Source organism: Chaetodon trifascialis, chromosome 10 (assembly GCF_039877785.1).
Source record: "Chaetodon trifascialis isolate fChaTrf1 chromosome 10, fChaTrf1.hap1, whole genome shotgun sequence".
Taxonomy (NCBI): Eukaryota; Metazoa; Chordata; class Actinopteri; order Chaetodontiformes; family Chaetodontidae; genus Chaetodon; species Chaetodon trifascialis.
Genome location: NC_092065.1, coordinates 3917543 through 3938794, shown reverse-complemented (window position 1 = coordinate 3938794; position 21252 = coordinate 3917543). Strand labels below are relative to the sequence as shown.

The window sequence follows — 21252 nt, the reverse complement described above, 5'->3', positions numbered from 1 at the left end:
AAAAGACACGCATGGTGAGATTTAACTGTCTATAAAGTTAGTCTGCGGGCGTGCGTGCAGACCTACACTGAGAGGAAAGAGATGTGAGTGGGAATTTGGAGAGAGGTGGGGAAACTTTATGATCTGCAGCCAGCGGATAAACCAGACTGCGCCAAGCAGCCGCAAACATCAGAAAAGTCTCGTTTTTTACGCACCGGGTCGATAGAAATCCATACAGTAAGATGCAATAGTGACGTCACCCTTCAGAGATACACGAACTGGTTCGCCTTCAGTCACATTCTCACCAGAACCAGCGCCCCGTATCCTGCACAGAACTATGGCTTTGTCATTATACGCGCTAACAATAGAAAGAAATGCACGGCGGCCCCACGGGTCAGAGGTCACGCAGTTTCCTTTCAAGAAAACAACGTCACTCTGTCTGTTTCGTCCTTTCCAGGTGTGTGGGGGGTGTTTCATGCGTTGTCATGTCTAAGTTCATTCATGACACATACGCCCTGTTCTAACATACGTTTCAGGCTATGTATGCAACCTGCAAAACGGCGTTTCTCGGTCGGCCTGAGGTTAAGTTTATCCTGCTTCTGCGCGGCATCTTGCGGCTGGCACGGGCCTCGCCAGCTCAACGCTTTGCTCTTGGGTCGGCTCACGTGTCACGGTAATTACAGAGACGCCTGTCGGGATTCTACCAGCAGGGTGTGTTCACCTTGCACGCTGCGCGCCATAAACTTTGTGTGACTTTGAAGTTTCCTTTTCTGGTAGCTCTATCGTCGCCAACCGTCATAGAAACGAGACACCCAAACGGTTTCATTTGGATTTCACTTACGTCACTTTCTGCTCTCTGATGTGCACTTTTTTCCCCACCCTGGCAGTATGTTTTCTTGCCAAACTTCAGGCCTGTAACCTACAGGTCTTGCAGCGTAAAAGAGGCCTAATACTTCTTTGCGCTCGTCGTCTATGAGTATGTCTACACTTCCAGCATTTGAAGACTACACAGGCTGTTATTTGACTCTATATTGCATATATATTTTACCATAAATCAAGATTATTCACACTGAAGCTCCCTTCAGCTGTGATGGGACAGTCGAGAATAAACTGAGCATAAAGTTGCATGCGCTTTTCTTCTCCGGGCTATATTGAGTTGCATCTTCCTTTGTTCTTTTTACTCTGTCTTTTGAAAGTGGGAAAGCTCATCTCTGACTTTTGTTTTTATCGGTGTGATCACTTTGCGTGCACACATTTAGCTTTAAAGGCGAGAGTTTCCGTGTGCTGCAGAACTTGTAAGTATTTTGACAGTCGTCAAGCTGCCGATTTTTTTTATGTTTTGTTTTTGTTTTGAATTTGGTGGGTCGGGCTGAACGGAGGTGGTCGTGTCCGGTTTTCTGTGTGCTCTTCGTGGGGACGGGGAACAGTGGTGGGCGATGCTTGAGGTGGATTAACTACTATTCACTATTCACAGGGAGACACGTGTCTCTTTCCACAGTGTGTGTATTAAAGGGAAGGCTGCGTAGATGTTCGTACGGAGGCCACACACACTCTCTCTCTCTCTCTCTCTCTCTCTCTCTCTCTCTCTTACACACACAGCCACTACACGATCGGTGTATGATACAGCGATTGCAGATGTTCCTTATTCCTCTCCATCTGCCAATCTGGGCTTCTCCCTATGTTAGGATGGCCTTGTTGGGGAATCCCTTGCATATGCACTTTGCTTACAGTGGTGTGTGTGTGTGTGTGTGTGTGTGTGTGTGTGTGTGTGTGTGTGTGTGTGTGTGTGTGTGTGTGTGTGCATGTTTTCCCACGATATTATTTTTTTTCAAAGGAGATTAGGGGTTCGGTGACGTCCGTCCAAGTAAAGTGGCACCCCACCCCTCGAAACACACACACACACACACACACACACACACACACACACACACACACACACACACACACACACACACACACACACACACACACACACACACACACACACACACACACACCACCCTCCAATGGTTTGCCCACGTGCAACTTGTTCATTGCAAGGGTCTCCCCGTGTTTACACTCTGCTCTGCTGGGGGCCACTGTCACTTGCTCGGTGTGGGACGGGGGGAGTGGGGGGGGTGTTTGGTTGAAATAATGACTTAATCTTGCATGGCTCAAAGTTTTTGTCCGACGACATGTTTGTTGACAGAAATACCAAAATAATCTGGTGTTTTCTGGACACCGAGGCACGCAAGAGTTGGAGCAAAACTTGGGTGCGACGTGGCTGCAGAGCTTCGCCACAATTTCTAACAAAGAAGAAAACTGTTGACTAGGAAAAAAATAATGACACACGCAGGGCTGAAAAGCAAACGTGACAAAAACGCCAATGCTGTGGCAATGACGAAAATAACAAGAGCAAATGAGGACAACAATGAAGCAAAAAGAAAATTCGAGGAGAAAAAGGAAGCAAGCCCTTAAAAAATTAAAGATTGTAAAATTCCACGAGTGGAGCCGTCTTCCGATGTCGATGTCTCGGCGCGGCGATTGCGCCCTCCACAAATGCTTTTTGGGGTAAGGGCTTCCCAGATTAATAGTTATGAACAGCAAGCCCAGACCGCAAAAAGATTCGTGAAGGACATTATCTGCTGCTGCTGCTGCTGCTGCTGCCATCCGACGGAGACTCCGTGACACCCGGGGAGTCTGCTCTGTTTTCGCTTCCGTGAATTTATCTCCCATCCCGGCTCGGTTGATTGTATCTCCAGCCAACGGCAACCCGAGGCGAGTGTGTCCCTCCAACACACACACACACACACACACACACACACACACACACACACACACACTAGGAGGGAGAGAGGATGGATGGAGGATGGAGAGAAAGAGAGAGAAAAAAGGGGGGGTCTCCGGATGCCAAGGCTGCTGCTGCAACTGAGAGCTGTCCAAGGTCCTTTCGCTTTGATTCCCCACTCCTTCTTCAGTTTGAATTCTCTATCTCGTCTCTCCTCCCTCATCCATTCCTTTCTCCCCCTTCCTCTCTCTCTCTCACTCCCTCATATTTTCCTCCCCTTTCTTTTCCTGCTTTTTTCTATCCAAACGCTCGGATGTGCAAAGCCCGTGTGATCACTGGGAGCTGTGCACCGATGCGTTTTGTTGTCAGTGCTCTCTCTCTCTCTCTCTCTCTCTCTCTCTCTCTCTCTCTCTCTCTCTCTCTCTGTATTATATTCCCTTGTCCGCGGTGTGTCTCCGTATAGTGAAGCGCTGGCTCTCTGCAGCCGCTCCAGAGCTCTGGGTGAGGAGAGAGCAAGGCTGTAAACTGCTGGCAATAAATAGAGAGCAGGGAGGGATCTTATTGGAGAAACCAAACCTCGTCATCAACCAATCGGTGTCTCGCTCATATAGGGACCCCCCTTTTTGAAAAAAAAAAAAAATAATAATAATAAAATAAAATAAAAAAATAGACAGGGCTAACCAAATTGTGATCTATACCAAAGAAAGTGTATACTTATATGCATTGATGTAGGGATATGAGCATTTGATGCGGCTGTTCGTTAATATGCATTTGCATCTACTTGTTTTTCTCCATTTTTCTGCCTTTGCAGGGCGTCTAGCGAGGCTGTGAAACCGACCGTCGCTCTAAATGGGTTATATCGTGGTAAATAACATTGAATTATGACGCCAGTAGTAACAAACTAGATATGTGACGGATCGACGAAGGATGAGCCATTTTCACCTGATCACAAATAATGTTTCCTCCCCTCACGAGCCGGCGACAAGCTACATCAAATTATGGGAAATGCAAATATACCACGCAAAATAAATAAAATGCTCATAAAAATTAGAGTTGCATGTCGACAAAGTGTGGGAAAGCATCGCACAGCCCTCCACATCGCATCACAACATAGCAAGAAGCATCTGAGGCGACTCATGGTCACCTATAGAGTTCACCGGAGGGTACCACTGCAAAAACGACACGGGGGTCTCCGAACTGCAAATTCAGTCCGGAGCCGCGATGGTTCGGTCATTTCCAGCGGTTTTAAGGTCGAAACCAAACAGAGTGACAATGATATCACCACTACGATGCACTGCAGCAGTTTACAGCTTATAAGCAACAATGTACAACTTAACAAAACAACAACACATTGCTGAGCATCACATCAAGAGTTAATCACGACCGTAAGCCACTAATTCTCACACGCTCTGAGTTCAAACAATCTTTAATGTGTTTGGGGGCTTTTTTGGTCAAATTTACCAAAATAATAACGAAATAGATAAAATAACTTACCTTTATATCCCTGCAACAGATGCATTAGTTTTTTTTTCTCTCAGAATCCATTTCAACATCTCACCCCCCCTAAACATCCCTCAACCTCCCCTCCATGGAGCTGCAAGTTACTGTACCGAAGTAGAGGCCGGGTCACGATCTGGATCCGGACCCCTTTTCTCTCTTCCCCCCGCCCCTTGTTTGTACCAGGTTTGAACCAACATGCCCCCCCCCCCCCCCCCCCCCCCCCCCCCCCAATACCGCCCCACTATCACTGAGGAAACTCGTCTGCATTCAAGTTGGCTGCCAGCAAGCAGCAGGGCTCACTCTAAAAACAAGCTTTAGGGAGAAAGGAGATATTTGGGATGGGGGTGGGGGTGGGGGGGTGGCGGTGGTTTGGGAGGGTTAGGGAAATGGTTAATGCTTACCCGGAGTCTAAAGCCCACCCCAGACCCCCACCCTTTCCCTCCCGCCATGCCCCCCCTCTTCCCTTTCCCCCCGGTGTGGGTATTTTTTTTTTTATTGGGTGGTCTTTTCATTTGCAACCCAGTCAGTCACGATTCTCCCCCACCGTCTGCACTGCACAGTGACTGCCTCTCCTGACGCAGCCAACGCGCACATTACTCACTTTAGCAGTCACGACTCGGGAATCCGTGTTGTTTCCGCCGAAATTACACGCTCGGTATTGAATTATTGACCAAGATCTGGCCCCTCGAGTCGGTATTTGCGCGTTTTGACCGACGAAGAATCACAGAGTTGTTGTTTTCGCGTGTGTGTGTCTTTGGGAAGGTGGAGGAATGTATCGCGTGTGGTGCGAAGTGCAGTCGGGATTTTGCATGACAAAGACAGGTGGTCGATGTGGCTTTTCTTTTTTCCCCATCTGTGGCACGGTAGCCTCGTAGCCTCGTAGACTGGGAAAATTGGCCAAAGTCGTGCACAGACTGGGACTGGGGTGAGCGCGGTTCTTGCCTCCCAGTTGGGCTGCAGAGCTGTGCAGACGCCTGTAGCCTATTCATCATCTTGCCGGTCCGAGTCGCTAATTCAACACTGATTCCTTAATTGAAAGGATGATTCCTTCAAACTCTTTCTTGGAGCGGAGGCGATCATCGCGACGTTCTCTTCGCCTCCTGCGCGCCCTCGTCGTGTCTAGGACGCGAAGTTATTGTGATGAGAGCTATTAAACCAAAACCTCACAGCAGCATTGAAGTTAGGCACGTCTTGCTGAACTCAGACAGAATATCTCAACTGTTCTCGCTACTTTCGCAAACATTTCGGAAGCGCACTGCAAACCTGACACCGGCTACACATATTCTGGTCATTTTAACGCGACGGCAAAATTGCTTCATTTCAAAAAAGGCTGGATTGGTAAAGAAATCAGACCGATTCCTTTATGAGTTGCTCAGGCACGGGAGGAAATGACGGGACTGACGTGAGCAGAAGAAGAGCTGATCCAAGTCGGTCTGGCTGCTGCCTCCCTCTCTCTGTCTGCCTGCCTATGGCTTCCGATTAGGCCGTTCAAACTGTACAGGCGGGAAAAACTCTGTTCTAACATCTTTTAGTGCCGAATGTCTCCCCTCAGTTAGCGCAGGCAATTTAAAGGAGGCGGGGGTGTTTCAGTATTTCTCTTCCAACGGCGTTTCAGGAAAGAGGATTCACTCAGAATAGATGCTGTTGGTTTCCAAGCGGGAGTAAATAAAGCTTTTGGCGGCCAGGAACGATACCGGCCACCCCCAGCACACACACACACACACACACACACACACACACACACACACACACACACACACACACACACACACACACACACACACACACACACACACACACACACACACAAGCAAGAAAACACACCACCACCAGCAACAGCCCACTACCGCCACTTGGTGTGGTTTCAGCACCATTGCTGCTGGACAGCTCCCGGGTTTCCCCATGCGGTGCGCCTGGTCTCTGCTGCAGCAACAGCTCCTTCACTTCACTCACTCCTCTCCTCCTCTTCCTCCTCCACCGCCGCTTCTCTGTCAGTACGACTCCTCTTAGAAACAAGAATACGGAGGGAACGGCATCCTTAAGCGCTCATCAGAGAAGGGTTCCCCTCGCTTTCGCGGTTAAGCAGGGAGATGGGAGGGAAAAAAATAAATATGTGATAGAGAGACTCAACAGCGCCAACAGACAAAGGGAGTTTTTGCACTTGCTTATTTACCAGAAGGGGTGATTCCTACTCTGCGGGAAGGGTTGCTCTATGCTTCGGCTCTACAGTCAAACATGGCTCGCAAAGCATGCCAATAAAATCCATGCCTACGACCGAAAGTCAAGTGTTTTTGCGTGCATGAGACAGAGGAGGAGGCAAAACTGGGAGAGGAGAAACAGCACAGGCACTCGGGAGCATGCACTACCAGAGACACAAAAGTACACGGAATTAAACATTGCATGTGTAAATGTCTCACTCACCGTGTTGCAGCCTCGTCCTTGATCTAAACTGGAGAAAGACAAACAGAGAGAAAGATTGAGATTTTAGTGAAAAGCCGCAACAAGAGTCTGGAAGAAATGCAACAGATTAAGTCCTCCATTTGTTATTATGTAGGCTTACAGTGGCACGTCCAAGTTTGCTCAGGATCGCCTCCCTTTTTATACAAGTGATACCCGTCTGTCTATTTCTGGCGCACGATCAAAACTATGATGCTATTTTTAGGTCACAGTACGAGGAAGGAGGAAAAAAACACTCACAAAAGGCATCGCTTAGGAACGTTACGTGAAGTGCATGTAATGTAAATTAATTTTGCCTCTCCAACTCTGCACAAGAGAGCTCCGATTCCCCTCCGTTGCATCATTGCAGTGATTTTTTTTTTTTTTTTTTTTTTTGGGAACCCAATGTGCCTTCAACAGCACCACCACCTCCCTCTCATCCTTAAAACACACTACTTTCACCCTCAACAACTGAAATCTGGAACTCGTCGTCGCTGCCAATACCATCGACAAAATTTCATGTCTTGTCGCCCTCTTCAGAAGCTTCTAGTCCCAGTATCACTTCAGCAGCTGAAACTCGTGAACGCAAAATAGGTCCAAATACTGATGAACGCGGATTACCCAACGCTCCCTGCGGGATTTTCTTTTTTCTTTTAGTCGACGGAGCGCTGTACAATTTAGTAATTAAGCTTTGCTGACGAGAAGAAGAAAAATAATAAATAAAAAGCCTTTTTTTTAAAGGGCTGCGTCAGTTACTAGGCATTGACGTCACGTTTAGATTCTCTCACTTTACAGCCCGTAGAGCCTGATTAAAGACACTGCCGCTCTGTGATCAGCTCTTCGAAAATGTGCCATGGAAAAAATGAGTGACAAAATAGGAAAAATATTACAGGTGGATAATGTGATCAGGACTCGTGGAAACTGCAGCTTTGGAGAAGGTTATCTCCTGGTAAAAACCCTCCTCTAATGCTGGAGCATCTGGGAGCATCCCCCCCCCCCCCCCCCCCCCCCGCCTTCCCTTGTCTCTATATATCCCCCCACCAAGCGTTGGTGCTGTTTTGGTCTTGGAGAATTTTTAGCCCAGCATCCAGTGCATTTGGCGGGCAAAACACTGGATCTCTAAACTGAAAGAGAGGAAAACACGGCGAGCTGAGCCGCTGCCTCCTCCATCTCCTATATTCTCCGGCCGTGCCCACGCACCAGACCCCGCTCACCCACGGAATAGACCCACGGGGAGCGCACACTTGCACAGACAAAGGCGCACAAACAAACCTCCCTCCACAATATACTGTCTCTCCCTTCAATATCTATAACAGCTTTACTGCAAGACTTCTCCGCACACCCCATGATGTCTATCTGCACTCATGCCGCGTGGAGATTCACGAGACTTTACGGGATGGGGTGGGCTAAGGGGGATGGTGTTGGGGGTTTAGAGTTGGAGATGGTGAGTATCCACAGAGTGGCAGCTACCTAGAAAAGTCGGCTCTGACAAGGGAAAAGGGCTGCGCCCGTCGCATCGGTTTGTGCTATTTTTATCCCTGCCTGTAGGCCAACTGTATGTCCGTGACTGCTGGCGAGTGCATGTATGGAGAGAGACACAGAGATTTAGCATGTCATCTACACTAAGAAAACCAGCATAAGGAATCACAGAATAATAAAGAAAAGGTAGAACATGGTCAGTTCATATGCTCCGGATATTTTGGCATCCGTTACTGTCTGGCTCTGTTTTTATCCCAAAAATGAATCCACAGTACGAAAGGATGAGACAGTAGTCAAGTTTTCCATCTGCCTACCACACAAACCACCACAAGACACCCTACACACATGCACACACACGCAGTTCCCTGTAGTCCACAGTCATTCAATCAAACATGGAGCAGTATCAATGAGAGTTGCAGCCGAGGTTCCTCAGTGCAGTGCGCCAAGATCACCGCGTGATGTCGACAAACTCAGCCAGAGATCCTCCTTATCTCCCCTCCTCTCAAAAAGTATGCACTCCTGATTCCTGCAAGTTGCAAGCCGCAGCAGACTTTTTCTCTTTCTCTCTTTTTTCTTTTGTGAAACCTTTGTCCGACTTCGTCTCGCAACGATAAAGGACGGAACACGACGCGGCTCTCATTGCCCAACAAATTACAGATACCAGCTTTCCCCACATTAAAACAATCACACAACGCCTTCTGTAATAAGATGGAGCCAGAAATGGATATCTATAGCTACCTACACTCAAAAATGTTTTTTGTGGCTGATATACTTCAAGATTTCCGGATATATCATGGTGCCAAACTAGCGCAACTCTGGAGGAAACACCTGTTTTGTCACTTTTATAAAAGTACAATTGATTTTGTTGATTCTTTTAGTCATTCACCAACCAAATGACTGTTTCATAGCCACAAATTAACAATGATATGTGTGCGACGCGGTCAAAATCTGAGCTGAACTCCACGATAATATGAACTAAGTGCTGTCCATGGTGCTGAACAGCCCGGTCGCGTCTGATTTTCTAACGACGTCCTCGCTGCTGCATACTCTTGCATTTACTCAACACACTTAACGGTCGGTTGAAACTGATGCCACCTTATATTGCTTCGGGGAATGCAAGTGCAAAGTTAGAGAACATGCAGGATTTGCAAATGCTGTTACACAGTTGCAAAGAACACGACAAGACGCAAGTCTGGGATGGCTGGCAACACGTGTGGACTGACGCAAGTCCGCTGCGGAAAGTTGTTTACAAGTGCAGAACTAAAGGCGCCTTACCTCTAAACTGAGCTTTGTCTACAACAAATATACATGAATGAGGAGCTGTCACGCTCTCTCTGTCTCGCTCCCACAGACTGGCATTTGCCTCAGTGGCACTTGAGGGACAGTGGCGTTGTCAAAGCAGTAAAATATATCACAGATATTAGACACATAAGAAACAGGGCCATGAAAATGCTATTTTTCCAAAGTCCCCCCCCCCCCCCCCCCCCCCCCGGTGTCTCTCTCTGAGTTGTTACTAGGCATCTCAGCAGAGCAGGCAGTCTAAAGCAGAGGATCCCCAACACGTGAATACTCCTACGCATTACCGCAGCCCGCTTTCTTTGAGTGTCTGCAAAATCCCATCCGTTGTCAATATGCACACACACACACAAAACCAAAAAAAAACCTTCCTCACATAGCTCCATTGCTGTGTTTATGGTCTTAAGTCTGATAGTTAACGGAGATAACGACGCTGACATGCCCCGCGATGAACCTAAATAAAGTCACCCTGGATGCTCATGTGCAGCAAATAAGGAAGATGTTTAATTCGTCTGTCCGATGTCTCTATGATGAAAGAATCCACGATTATACACGAAAGGCTCACAAAACCGCGCAAATGCTGGGCTTTCCCTTTAAAAGACCGACATCCTCACCTAATTCAGACCATTGTGTCAAAAAGATGTACTCTGTCTAGAAACGACGGGTAACCTGGCTTTGGATGGCGTTCCCCGCCACTACATCCCTGCTCGTGAGGGTGCTACTATCCTCTTCCTCAGATCAACCGGTAATCACCGAGACTCGAAGTCCCAAAATATCTACGCATGGTCTCACTGCAAACTTCCCTCACTAGTACGGCGCATTCTGGGTCAGGATTCGTGCCATCTACAAGAGCAATCACTTACCTTTTTGATTTAGGTTTTTTTCGCTTTTTAAACTCTTTCTTAAAAGAATGGCTTTGTGCAGGCTGAGACAGAAAGAGGAGACACTGAGAGAGTGAAAAGCAGGGCAGCCTACAGTCTCTGCTCCTGCGTCAGGATGGAGAAAGCAGGTCAGTCCGATGTGCGTCGCCTCTCTGGTCTGTCGGAGACTCAAATGTTTGGTGTTGCCATTCAGGATTCAGGGAGCCGGCTCAAAGGAAAGGTGGGTTGGTTGGTTGGTTGGGTCGTGGCGTTGGGAGGGGTGAAGGGTTTGGGAGTGGAAAGGTGGCGGTGGTGGTTGGAGAGGAGGGGGAGAGCACACAGAGTTACAAATGTGAGCCAGCTGATAGAAAGAGCCCGCCAAATCAGGGGGACTTTACGCAATTGGAGAGGCGCGCCACACGATTCACCTAACTGCATAGACTCTCTCTCTCTCTCTCTCTCTCTCTCTCTCTCTCTCTCTCTCTCTCTCTCTGTGTGTGTGTGTGTGTGTGTGTGTGTGTGTGTGTGTGTGTGTGTGTGTGTGTGTGTGTGTGTGTGCGCGCGAGTGTGTGTGTGTGTGTGTGTGAATGACTTCCAGACAGACAGAGACGGAAAGCATGAATGGGAAGAGCGACTGCGAGTCCGCGCCATTATCGGCGCAAACCTGCTGGGAACCGAATAAATCGGCGCAATTAAAAAGGCACGAGGACCAAGGCGAGGCAAAAGCAGCTCGCGGGAAGGGATTGGGAAGTGATGAAAAAGGACATAACCAAGAGGAGAAAAATATTCATGTTACAACACAGGGAAGGGCTTTGGAAAAGTGTCTCGACGACACACGAACCACCTCTCTTTCTCTCTCCATCCATCTGTGTGTGTTTGTCTATCTGTCTCTCTCTCCCTGGTCTTCTTCTCCAGCAGTGTGCTATTGACCTGCATTGACGTCATTGCGTCATTAGGTTTCCCTTAGAAACACTGACTTTCAAAAATAGTATCAAATTAATTCAACTGGCAAGGAGAGAGGGGTGGGGCTTGTGAGTGTTTGGGGTTGGGGTGTTTGGGGTGAACGGGGTGTGTCGGTAGGTACGGGTAAGGAGTGGGGGATAGCATGATTTATTCGGAGATTTTCACATCTCCCCGCGACACCACCACCATTTCCAAGCCGACTGGGATCGAGAGCTAGACCAGACACATCGATACCTGAAGCCTAAGGACCCAGAGCTCAATGTGGAGTCCCACTGGAGAGAGAAAAATCCAAAAATGAGTCAAATTGAATTTCACATATTAGTCATTGCTGCCAAATCAAGCATATAAACACAAAGACAATGAAACACAGCACATAAATAAAGAAAATACTGATTAATATATGATTAAAAAAAAAACATAGGTCAAGATAGGTCTGTCTCTTTCTGCTTCTGTCTCTGTCTCTCTTTGGCTCTTCCAGTCTAAAAATATCTTGCAGCCTCCAGCTGACTATGTTGAAAACAATTTCCCCATTCAACCCTCAGAGCAGCATGCAGACAGAGAGACAGACAGAAGCAGACAGACAGAAGGCGGAGAGACAGAAGCTGTAACAGTTGGTTGGGATTCTGGGTACTTCGTGGATTTAAGATAGCAGACCTGTGATGATCCCCCTTGACCGAAAAAAAACAAAAAAAAACACCTCTTGTATTCCTACAAATACAAAACAGACAAGTCAATATACAAAGCTTTGTTCATGGGTAAAATATATGTTATTACTGCTGCTTTGGAACATGTTTTACAGGTGTCATTGTGTTGAGAATGAATATACGGGAAAGCAGTGATTTTAGCTTCAGGTAATAGAGCGTGTGGGAATAGGAAGGAAGTGTACTTGGATTTAGAGGAAGAGTTCGCTGTTTTGTACTGGGGTTTCCTCCAGGAGCTGTCCATGGTGATGAAATATCATTAAAAGCTGAAAAAAGTCAAGATTTTATTGCTTTTCCTCTAAACTTATTGTCAGTATTGTTATTAATTTGTCCCATGCATCACCACCCAACTCTTCATCACACATGCTCATGTCTGATTGGCTGCTCTGCTTCATACTAACTCTGTCATTTCAGATCCAGCCACTCCCTCTTGGCCTGCAGTAACTCACCTGTTCCCCCGTCTCCAACAGTCCAGTATTGATACCAGCCCATTCGCATTTACTCTTTAGCAGATTGCCTGTTGTGCTTACACCTTAACTTTCCTGCCTTCTGTTCTGCCTGCCTGACTCACTAACTTGATGCCCTACCTGTCTATAGGGACCTTTGCCCTCTGGATAAGTTTGGCTACTTTATTTGCAAGCCTGTTTTTGTTGTTGTCGCTGTTTTAACTTTTGCCTGATTTTTGATAATGACTAAACATAAACTTTTTACCTACCCGCCTGTCTCTGAGTGGTATATCTGGCTCCAAGCTTTTGTCTCTGCTGAACCATTTCACAATGTTGTTGTAAAGGAGGTTTCTTTTAACTGTTCTGAGATGTGGCCTCTGTGAAATAGTATTACTGCTATTATTTTGACAGGCCTCTGACTCATCAGGAAAATATCGTGACTGATAATTGATAATGGGCTGATGAAGCAAAGTCTGTTTCATTCACAAACTATGGGAGATCATATACACAGTGAAACTGTGAGTGAACCCAATAAGGATTGTTCTTCAGGGGTTCAGTTTAAAAACCCACTGCATCATCAGAAAAGTCAGTGTACAATCCACAATCTTTCAGGTAAATGCATAAAAAATAGGGTTTAAGGAAGAAACTGATGTGCAGAGTGTAAATTAATGTTCTCTCAGAAGGTATTATTGGTTTAACTTACTCACATACATCACTGTATTTAAGTGATTGGAGGACAATCCTGGACCCACTGGTCACTGGTTCTGTTAAGCTTGAGCCAGTAGTTTTTGGTTGAACCAAAAGATGCAGACCAGAGAAGTAGTCAGAAAAAGAAAACAATTTGTCTACAATAAATAAATAATGTACAAGAAAAAGCGCACGCAAAAGGAGTGGAGAAACGACAAAGGGAGCTCTGTTGCGACGGGTCTGAGGCAAGGCACACGCTGACGTGGCAGGCAGGCAACTAAAACACATAAACAAACTTTGAGTGGTAGTTCATGAGAGGAACATTAGCACACTCATGAGCACAGGAGAGAGAGGATTTGATTCTCACAATCATGGAACATGTGATCATGCCAGGAGTCAGGAATAATCCGGCAACAGGTAGGAGAGAGCTCTCCCCTTTTAACCTATGCCTAATTCAGCGTCATGTGCATCAGGCACTCCTGTGGAGGCAGAGCTGGCCAGGTGTAGAGACACACCCAGCTAGACAGACAGGGAAAACATCTCAACAAAATCTACACTGGAGAAAGGGAAAGAGGAAATACAAGGAACAGACAAGTCTGCAGGATCGTAACAGGTTCGATACTCACCTCATCAGTGTGCTTTCAGTGAAGAATCTGGAGAATGCTGTCCTGGTCCCACACTGACCTTTGACCTACCTGTAGAGTTCAGAAAGCAAAAACTGAATTTCTCAGAAAGCATTAGCAGAAACATCAATAAACATTTTACACCTGACATTCTCCTGTCTGTAGGATGTTATTTCAGTTATGGTGAATAAACGACATTTTGCAGAATTATAGGTTGTTATCTTTATAGCCACAATGTATGAGGAGTCATTTCTGGTTTCAATGTAATATGACTAAGAGACCTGTTGTTTTGGAAAATAGCTGCCTGCACCCTTCTCCAAGATACACAGTGTCATTGATGCATGCATGGCTACAAAACACACACACACACACACACACACACACACACACACACACACACACACACACACACACACACACACACACACACACACACACACACACACACACACACACACACAGTACATGCAGATGTTAGCTGTCCACCTGTTTATGAATTTTCAGACTGGCTCCTTTGAAAAGTTGCCCAACCTACTATAGTCACTAAGTTGCCATTTGTGTTTTTCCGGCCATGCAGACAGAAAATGAGACTGTGTTTCTATGTGGACTATATGAGGAGAGAAGGAGGAGAAGGGAGTGAAGAACAGAGATGAAGATATATACAGAGAGGGAGGCAGGGAAAGAGGCAAGCAGAGAGACTGTGGCAAAAATACTTCACCGTTAGGACTGAATTAGGCCTTATGATTCATCCTCTTGAATTGAGAGACACACATTTCAAATGTCGTAGGATGCTCCATCTCACGTCTGGTAGCCATTTAGCACCTTTCAGGTTTTTGCTGTGAGAACTGTGGGCCAAACACATTTTAAAAAATGGTGTGAGTGCTATTTGGGAGGAGGAAGAGTGTGATCAACAACAGGGAGGAAAGATCCTCCGTCTACGCTGAAAAACATGAACGTACCACTGACCTGCCCGGATTTGTATGATTAAAAGGTGGCAGTTTGTGCCAGATCAAGCAAAGACCCAGCCGGCTGAGGGGCCCGAGAGGACGTCCTGCAACTGCTGCTGACCTCTGACCTCACAGGACTCAACAAAGGAATCACAATCAATGAGGAAAAACAAAACAATAACAAGTAAACAAGTGTTGTGAGTGCAGGCACAAGCTGTGGGACTCAGACATGTGTGATAGCAGAATAAGGCGGAGGACCCACATGGGGAGAAATGTATCACAGAAGACGTCATCAGCACCGATGGAAGTCACGCAGCATTCAGGGGTCAGTGCCAAGGCTGACGACAGAGTTAGAGAGAGATCCTGGGTGTGACTAAGACACTCCGACCATGGAAAAACAGTGTGCTGTCCTCCTTTCCTCCATGATAACATAAACACACCAGTCAGTCAGCCTGTTTGAGCGGAAATGTTAGGCTTGATAACGAAATGAAAATGTCTCTCCCTCTTTACGGCCTATTGAGCCTCACCCATCCACCTTGTCCTTTTTTTAAGCATGTCAATAAAATAATAATACCTTCCAAAACATTTGCCTTGGGTGTATCACAGCCCCCGTCTTTTCCACTCGGCCCTCTGCTTGTATGTATGTGTGTGTGTGTTGTATACACACAGGTCCTTTTAATTTGTTTGATGTCCCCTCCCATCTGCCCCGTGGCTTTCCATTCTGACTCCTAAGCTGCGTCTTTCTAGGAAACAGTGGGTGTTTTGGTCTGATGTTTACTATTGGGCCCCAGTAGATGAAGGCAAGCATACACACACAGAAAAGAGAGGGGTTCAAGGGATCCTTTGTCAGGGTCACACTTTATGGAGTGAAAAAGAAGAGACTCCAGAGAAGGGTGCAATAGCAGTGTTTTTTACTTAGATGAAGGTGTGATTGTTTTTGAGGCCTCTTCAATTTGTTTCCTCACTTAATGACTTAAAACCTGATCACTCCCATCCCTTTTAAATTTCGAAAAAGTGGTCACAAAGTAAAATACACATTATATCAAAATATACATTTACATTTCTGGTTTAGTTTTACTGTATATGATAATTCTCAGAATGACTCAAAATAAAGCAAAGAGAAGCTTGAAAAGATTCAGGACTGGAAGAAGAACCATGGCCAGGTTTGCTGTGGAGTCGTTTTTGTTGAGAGTGTGTACGGAGGGATGGCTGGCCAGGTTTTGTTTGAATTTCAAGCCCAGATTAAGGAACCCCATGCCCTCTCCTCCCTCCCCTCCCCCTATTTATTTTTCCATCTCTCCTGACTAAATGATGTCAATGGAAGCAGAGCTATAATGCTATTTATAGAATGCCCCCCCAACACATACACATACACACACACACCACACACACACACACACACACACACACACACACACACACACACACACACACACACAAAACCAACACCAACCATCCTTAGCATCACATGCTTGGTTGGCATGGCTCTGCTGCACACCATGAACCACCTCAAGAGAAGAATCCGCATGAATCGAGCGGCTGAATATTTATGAACGGCTTTGTCACATGTGCGCCCCCCCCCCCCCCCCCCCCCCCCCCCCCCCCCCCGCCCGCCCCATAACCCGTCCTCGGCCCCCATTTAATATGTGTGTGTGTGTGTGTGTGTGTGTGTGTGTGTTGCTCTCCATGCTTGGTTATTGCCCATGCAGCCGTACTTCCCTCTGCAGGAGGAAAAAATAAGACAAAGAAAACCCATTAAGAGGGACAGGAGCAATGCGCGCGCCCCCCTGCGTTCTCATTCTTCTGCTGCTGCTGCTCTTCATTCACTCATTTCTTGCAGCCGTTCATTCATTCATTCATTTCCCACTCACCCATTCACACAATTCCTGCAGCAGAGTATGTGAATGGACGGACAAATGGGATGAATGCGGAGAGCCACCTGTTCTGTTGATGCACTGTTTGCTACCGTTACTCTAGTTTTTTTAGGTTTTTGTTTTTGTTTTTTTGTTCTACACAGTTGGAATAGCCAATAGCAACAACGTGTGCGCGTGCGTGCTCGTGTATGGAGATGGGGGGGTTAACATGGCAAGTCTCAGGGGACACCAGAGTACACCGTGTTCCCTGGGTATGAGTTTTGGGAGCTCTGTGCATAGACCAAATAAACCCCCCACCCCCCCCTCTCTCGACGACTCGCTCTGTCTCTTGACATTCACATGCTAGATTACGTAACATGGGGGGGGGGGGGGGGTAAAGTCTCCCTCCATCACAAATGCACGGTTTGCTGCACAAGCATCTTCGATTCAGAAGAACTCATGAGGTCTGTTTTTTTAGACTGCTCCTTCTATTTCTGAGGCGGCCGTGATAAAAATAAACTGCCCCCCCTCCCCCTCCCCTCCAAAAATCCATCATCCACCCTCATCCACTCTTAGACTCAGAGAAGCTGAATTTCAAAGCCCGTCCTTCATCATCGGAATCGTGTAAATATCAGGAGCTGATGCGGCTGATCACCTTTATCGCTTTGTATCGACTGCGCAGGTTGATGATGAATCCAGGGCAAAACCCGACTCCAGATCAGTCCAGTCGCCGTTTTTGACTCCCAGACTACTTCACTTTAAAGCCGATATAAATACATGAGCTACATTTTTGCTGTGGTTTCTGTTTTGCGGAGGTGAGAGAAATTGTTGCCTCTCTCAAATATTTTAGCATTTTCTTGATGGGGTTGTCTGTGTTGGCTAAAATCAGCGCATCGTTCCCTGCAATGTTTGGCCATTCGCGTTTCTTGTCGTGAGACAGGAGGGATTAAAGCGTGTTTTGTTTTTTGTGTTGGTTTTTTTTTTTTGTTTGTTTGTTTTTTTGATAAAACAACCCCGGTTTGGTATGCATATAATATCCAGCAGCAGAGAGAAGAGCTGGTTGGTATTTATAGCGATACTGTGTACATCCACGATGGTCACACGTGCAGCAGCCGCTTCCCTGCACTCCTGCTGAAGTTGACATGTTAACACTCACTGGCTGCTATATTTAGCCCAGCCTCACAGTGCTGTTACTATTCCCAGCATTGTACATGAGGGGGCGGACGGTGCGGGTTTTTTTCCTTTCTTTTTTCTTTTTTAATAAAAGGAAAGAAAAAGTTCCCTTTTCACAACTGATTAATTCTTCTGGGCACATCTCGGCCTGCTATCAGCCACTGACACCATACTAGCTCAGGGAGTTAAAGGCCATCACGATTCCAACAATGGAGAGTTGTTGGAAAGAGCTTTGATTGGTAGCAAATTAATGCCTGGACAGAAATCGCTGATAATGCTGCAGGAGTCGACCATGGGCCCTTGAACAGAGCACTGATGGTGCGTAGTTGACCTTGACCTCTGACCTCTGTGTGGAGTAACAGGCAAGAAAAAAATAAGCTTTCCTCACATGTGGAATGTCATACAAGGCTACATTAATGTTTTCAAAACATCTGAATATACTGGTGACACAACATTAAATTCACACCTTACACACTTGTGTCTGGTGCAAGACTGATGATAACTCTTCACTGTGTTTCCCAAAAGGAAGCAGTTACTGTATATTTCAATCAAATGCTGCTGTCCCTCTAATGATAGTCAAAAGTGTTGTCAAGCGAAGCTCTCCATGGGCATATTCTGGGCAAACCCTGCCTAAACTACCCAAGCCCAGTGTGTTTTCAGCACCAAGGATAGCTCCAATTAAAACACATCTGCTCAGAGGTTCAGCATGATGGACAGTGCAGTCTTTGCCTTCTGTGGTGAGAAGCTGTTGTCCTTTTCGCTCTTCTCACATCTTGTCCGAGGCATTGGTGGAAAATGTCATGAGGTCAAGGAAGGACGTGAAGCAGAATTCACGAGAAGCTGGGAAAGGATAACTCCGTTGCTGAGAAAAAGGACCACTACACCCTGCGATTGATGAGAAAAGTGTGCACCAACTCATGAAGAAACTGCTGAAGCATTTAGCAGAGTGACAGAAGCACCTCTTCTCCTTTTGCACATAATGGTTTTAGATTAAACAAGAAAGAAATGTGAGAAGGCGCAGAGGTTTTTGTAGCCTATAATGAATTTGAGAAGTTTGCTCTCCAGGTCTTCTATCTCAGTTAGAAAATCTGAAATATTTTTCAGTAGTATTCCTTGGTAAGTTAATTTGGAGTCCCATTTCATCAGGAGAGGAGTTCATATGACACTTGTTATTCATCAACACTGTGACATAAAGTGTAGCATGCTGCATATATATGTTTAAAGTGCTGCTATTAAATTTGCATGTTAACCAAAGTCAGATCATCTGTTTCAGGACACCAATTTTGTGTTAATGTGGTTGGCGCTGCTTTTGCCTACAAAATAGCAGCACTGAACGCAACACATGACAACAACTAGAGGAGCACAACAAGTGAACGCACCATCCACATGTACAGCAGCCTGGCCTGAACTGACAAAACGTGGGGCTCATTTCTGAGACCTAATCACTTCAATACCCCCACCCCCACCCACCCCACCCCCCACACACACAGGTTCATAATAAAGTGAGGAAACTCATTGAGCTCCACCAAGTGCTTCAGGACTATTGATTTACCTTCACTTCTACTCTCACATGGACTCGTACAGTCGTTCCTTCCTTCCTTCTCTCTTTCTCTCTCTGAGGGTCGTCTTCGCTTCCTCTCCCGCTGCTGCCGCCCACTCCTCCTCCACCACTTGATTATTTTCAGCTCCGCCGTGTGTGTGTGTGTGTGTGTGTGTGTGTGTGTGTGTGTGTGTGTGTGTGTGTGTGAACGCATGTGCAAGGCATTGGCTGGCTGGCTTGCTGACTGGCGGGCTGGTTTGGGAAATACCTGGTCACGATCAATGAGGAAAGGGTTTATCTTAGTTGCATACCGCCCCCTACTGACCTGAAACGAGAACTTAAACTTAGACCTTAAACGCACCATGATGTCTGTGCCAAAAAAGATGTACAGTATCTTTGCAAAAATACACCATCAGCCTGCAACTCTGTGAGGACGACAGATCAAATAAGTAAAATAAAAATAATAATAATGATAATGAAAAGAAACAAAATAGCAGAGGAAACTGACACATTATAAAGAAGTTCGTGCAATGTTAAGACCCAGCACGGTGTATCATAGAAGATATTATTCACACACAAACACACATGTAAACACAAAAATATTGATCTAGATAAGGGTACATGTGTGATGCCTTCACGCCCTTGCGGCTTTAGTTCATTTCAGCACTGATTCAGCACAGTACTTGACCAGTAATTGACAAACAGTTCAGGGTCTTAATCATTAAATGTGTTCGTCCTCGGTCATGAAAAGGAATGGGACGTGATTTGGGATTTTTCCTCTCCCTCTCTCCTCTCTACATTGCTTGGCCGGATCAAAGTGTTCCTCCATGCGCCTTAACCCGAGCAGAAATACAAAGAGAGACAAAAAGACATCATGAAAGCTTTAAGTGACTCGTTCGGTGGGGATAAAAATAGATCTGGTTGCTTTGCGAGGAAAACCCTGGTCTGGATCGCCCTCTAGTGGGGAGACCAAGACAAGAGATCGTCACTGAATGGACAAGCTTCTTCTCATGTCGCTCATTTTCTGCAATAAAGCAGCTGTAATTTTCAGCAGTGTGGTAAAGCCACAGTGTGTTTTGCACTGTGTATGCAAAACCTGCATCTCAATCAATTTGTATTATGAATGTTCTCAATTTTGGGGGGGTTTTATTTTTATTGTTTGCAAAATCCACATTTCATGTAGGAATCCTATTTATATTATACTCTCTCTTTTATGTGTTTAACTTCACTACGAACAATGTCAGCTGCTAACTGCATGTAAGGGTTTGCAGTTTATCTTCATGCATACATCATACTGAACCTGATGCATTCAAATAAAACCATTTCTGTACGATGGTGGGTTTATTTATGGCACTGAAGCATCATGCAAAGAAAAACATCTCATGCTGCACCTGCGCTGTTTCTTAAATATGCAACTTTTCTGTTTGGTGGAGAACAGTGGTTCTGTTTTTCCGAGTTCCAACTATTTGGGGTTGCCTCCCTGTAAAACGCTGCCACAGTCGATTCAGAAAATTGAGAGTTTGAGCGCCCCTCCTCCTCCAAAGCATCCACCTACACACAGCAGCACACACGTGTCTTCACATGCAGACCTGTAGCACCCACTGAGAGCGCTCTGTGTGTGTATGCGTCTTCTATCTTTGTGAGAACCAGGTGTGGATCTTATGGAGTGCATGCGGACACGTTCCTTGTTTTTCTGCATCTGCATTCAGATGAGGAATAAGAGCATTAGAATTAGATAATGTTTATGTGAGGTTTAAAAGGTTAAAAATTCATGTTATTTCAGGATTTTAACCACGTATGAACTGGAATTAAATTAGGACTCAGGGCTAAGACTTAAGACTGAACACCTTGCACGTGACATTACTGTGTATGTGTACACACTCTTTTTGTTTAGATTTAGACCGAGAATAATAAATAAAACCTAAACTACAAACACCAAAAAAGACAAAAGTGAATTAACAATCATCTACCTTTAAAAACTTGAAATGAGGAAACTTTAAGA

General features: G+C 45.9%; 1 long non-coding RNA gene across 4 annotated transcripts in view; it reads right to left on the bottom strand.

Moving 5' to 3' along the window:
* The window catches only part of LOC139337196 (uncharacterized), a 54910-nt gene extending 44189 nt beyond the window's left edge, over positions 1-10721 (bottom strand). The window contains exons 1-3 of one of the 4 annotated variants that reach the window (XR_011602523.1): positions 10321-10689; positions 6668-6695; positions 6118-6315 (exon numbers count right to left, since the gene is read on the bottom strand). This is a non-coding gene — a long non-coding RNA (uncharacterized lncRNA). Of the gene's footprint in view, positions 1-6117; positions 6316-6667; positions 6696-6806; positions 7630-10320 lie in introns of those variants that run through there. The other 3 variants (XR_011602521.1, XR_011602524.1, XR_011602522.1) reach the window with 3 other exon arrangements.
* Positions 10722-21252: the final 10531 nt, after the last annotated feature.